Source organism: Suncus etruscus, chromosome 20, assembly GCF_024139225.1.
Source record: "Suncus etruscus isolate mSunEtr1 chromosome 20, mSunEtr1.pri.cur, whole genome shotgun sequence".
Classification (NCBI taxonomy): Eukaryota; Metazoa; Chordata; class Mammalia; order Eulipotyphla; family Soricidae; genus Suncus; species Suncus etruscus.
In genome coordinates, this window is record NC_064867.1 from 29,850,988 (window position 1) to 29,853,659 (window position 2,672).

The 2,672-nt window shown below is 44.5% G+C and overlaps 1 non-coding gene across 1 annotated transcript; it reads left to right on the top strand.

Annotated features, from left to right (window-relative positions):
• The first annotated feature begins 1,590 nt into the window (after positions 1-1,590).
• On the top strand, positions 1,591-1,754 carry LOC125998407 (U1 spliceosomal RNA). Its single transcript, XR_007491980.1, has one exon. It is a non-coding gene; the product is annotated as a U1 spliceosomal RNA (small nuclear RNA).
• The last annotated feature ends 918 nt before the right edge of the window (positions 1,755-2,672 follow it).

Below are 2,672 nucleotides of genomic sequence, written 5' to 3' on the forward strand. Positions count from 1 at the left end.
GCAAGAGAGCCTGGCATGTGTGAGCCCCAAATTCCAGTGCCAGCACTGCAAAAACAAAAAACATATCATAAAGGCTTGTATTCATTGATTTATTCCTTCATTTATTTTTTATTTTTTTATTTTTTTGTTTTTTGGGCCACACCCAGTGGTGCTCAGGGGTTACTCCTGGCTGTCTGCTCAGAAATAGCTCCTGGCAGGCACGGGGGACCATATGGGACACCAGGATTCGAACCAACCACCTTAGGTCCTGGATCGGCTGCCTGCAAGGCAAACGCCGCTGTGCTATCTCTCCGGGCCCCATTTATTATTATTTTTACTTAGTTTTGGCCTTTTTTTTTTTTTTTTGGGGGGTTCTGCGCTCATAAATTTCTCCTGATGGGGCCGGGCTCAAGCAATGGGGCATTTGCCTGGCGCACACTAACCTAGGACCTACCGCAGTTCCATCTCCCAGCATTCCACACGGTCCCCCAAGCCAGGAGCGATTTCTGAGTGCATAGCCAGGAGTAATCCCTGAGTGTCACTGGGGTCAGTGGGTGCGGCCCAAAAAACAAAAACAAAAAAAAAAAAAAGAAAGAAAGAAAAAAAGAAAAAAAGAAATTGCTCCTGGCAGGCTCAGGGGTTCATATGGGAAGCTGGGATTTGAATCACTATCTGTCCTGGTTTGCAAGGCAAATGCCCTCAGCTGTGCTATCTCTCCAGCCCAAAGAATTTCTTTCTTCCTTTTCCTTCCTTCCTCCTTCCTTTTTCTTCCTTCCTTCCTTCCTTCCTTCCTTCCTTCCTTCCTTCCTTCCTTCCTTCCTTCCTTCCTTCCTTCCTTTCTCTTTCTTTCTTCTTCCTTCCTTCTTTCCTTTCTTTCTTTCTTTCTTTCTTTCTTTCTTTCTTTCTTTCTTTCTTTCTTTCTTTCTTTCTTTCTTTCTTTCTTTCTTTCTTTCTTTCTTTCTTTCTTTCTTTCTTTCTTTCTTTCTTTCTTCCTCTTCCTTTCTTCCTCTTCTTCCTTTCTTTCTTTCTTTCTTTCTTTCTTTCTCTTTCTTCTTTCTTTCTTTCTTCTTTCTTTCTTTCTTTCTTTCTCTCTCTCTCTCTCTCTCTCTCTCTCTCTCCCTCCCTCCCTCCCTCCCTCCCTCGCTCTTTCTTTCTTTCTTTCTTTCTTTCTTTCTTTCTTTCTTTCTTTCTTTCTTTCTTTCTTTCTTTCTTTCTTTCTTTCTTTCTTTCTTTCTTTCTTTCTTTCTTCCTCCCTCCCTCCCTCCCTCCCTCCCTCCCTCCCTCCCTCCTTTCTTTCTTTCTTTCTTTCTTTCTTTCTTTCTTTCTTTCTTTCTTTCTTTCTTTCTTTCTTTCTTTCTTTCTTTCTTTCTTTCTTTCTTCCTTCCTTCCTTCCTTCCTTCCTTCCTTCCTTCCTTTCTTTCTTTCTTTCTTCCTTCCTCCCTCCTTCCCTCCCTTCCTTCCTTTCTTCCTTTCTTCTTCTTTCCTTTCTTTTTCCTCTTTCTTCTCTCTCTTTTTTTTTCTTTTTCTTTTTTTCCTTTTTTTTTGGTCTTTGGGCCACACCCGGTGATGTTCAGAGGTTACTCCTGGCTATGCGCTCAGAAATCACTCCTGATACTTACCTGGCAGGGGCGATACCATGATCACGAAGGTGGTTTCCCCAGGGCGAGGCTCACCCATTGCACTCCAGGTGTGCTGACCCCTGCGATTTCCCCAAATGTGGGAAACTCAACTGTGTAATTTGTGGTAGTGGGGGACTTCGTGCGCGCTCTCCCCTGAAAAAAAGAAAAGAAAGAAATCACTCCTGGCTTGGGGGACCATATGGGACGCTAAGGGATCGAACCACAGTCTGTCCTAGGTCAGCGCATGAAAGGCAAATGCTGAACCGTTTGCATCATCACTCCAGCGCCACCTTTAATAAGTTTTTTTTACTGAGTTGTAGTAAGACAGCCCTTAGGATGGGTTACATTGAGTGTGTGGAAATTTGAATGGACTAGAACAACAAGGGGGATGAGTTCTTGCTTCTGAGGGGTATTGAGTAACAAATCTACAGATCAATCATTTCAGCTGACGATAAGTGCAATGAAGACAGGAAACCAGCCTGGTAGGTTAGTAGAGCCGGCAGCTTTTAGCTCAGAGAACCCTTCCTCACATGGATGGCTTAGCCAAGACTTAAAGGATAGGAGGGAACCAGCCGTAAGAAGAATCAGAGAAGATTATTTTAGGAAGAGAGCACAGGCACAGAGGAAGGAGCATCTATGGACATGGACTGACTTGGTTGGTCTCCAGAGAAGACTAAGGCTAAGTGGAAGTAAGGAAAATCAGGGGCCACAGAGGTAGTACAGTGGGTAGGACACTTGCCTTGCATGCATGGGGGCTGATCCAGGATCCATTCCCAATACCACATATGGTCCCCTGAACCTTGTTGCCAGGAGTGATCCCTAAGTACAGTGTTAGGAGTATCTAAGCACAGCTGGGTGTTGACCAAAGACAAACAAAACCTCAGGGATGAAAGGTGGAGGAAACATTCTTCTAGTACAACCTTGACCTGTGACCCCTCATTCCCAGTTCATCAACTTGCCCTTTGTGCACTCCCCTCACAGTTGTAGAAACATCCAAGAGACTAGCTCAATGTGGGGACTGCCACAGGTGGAGGAGTTCAGAGGAAGTTTAAAAATATTCCTGGGGCGGGGTGA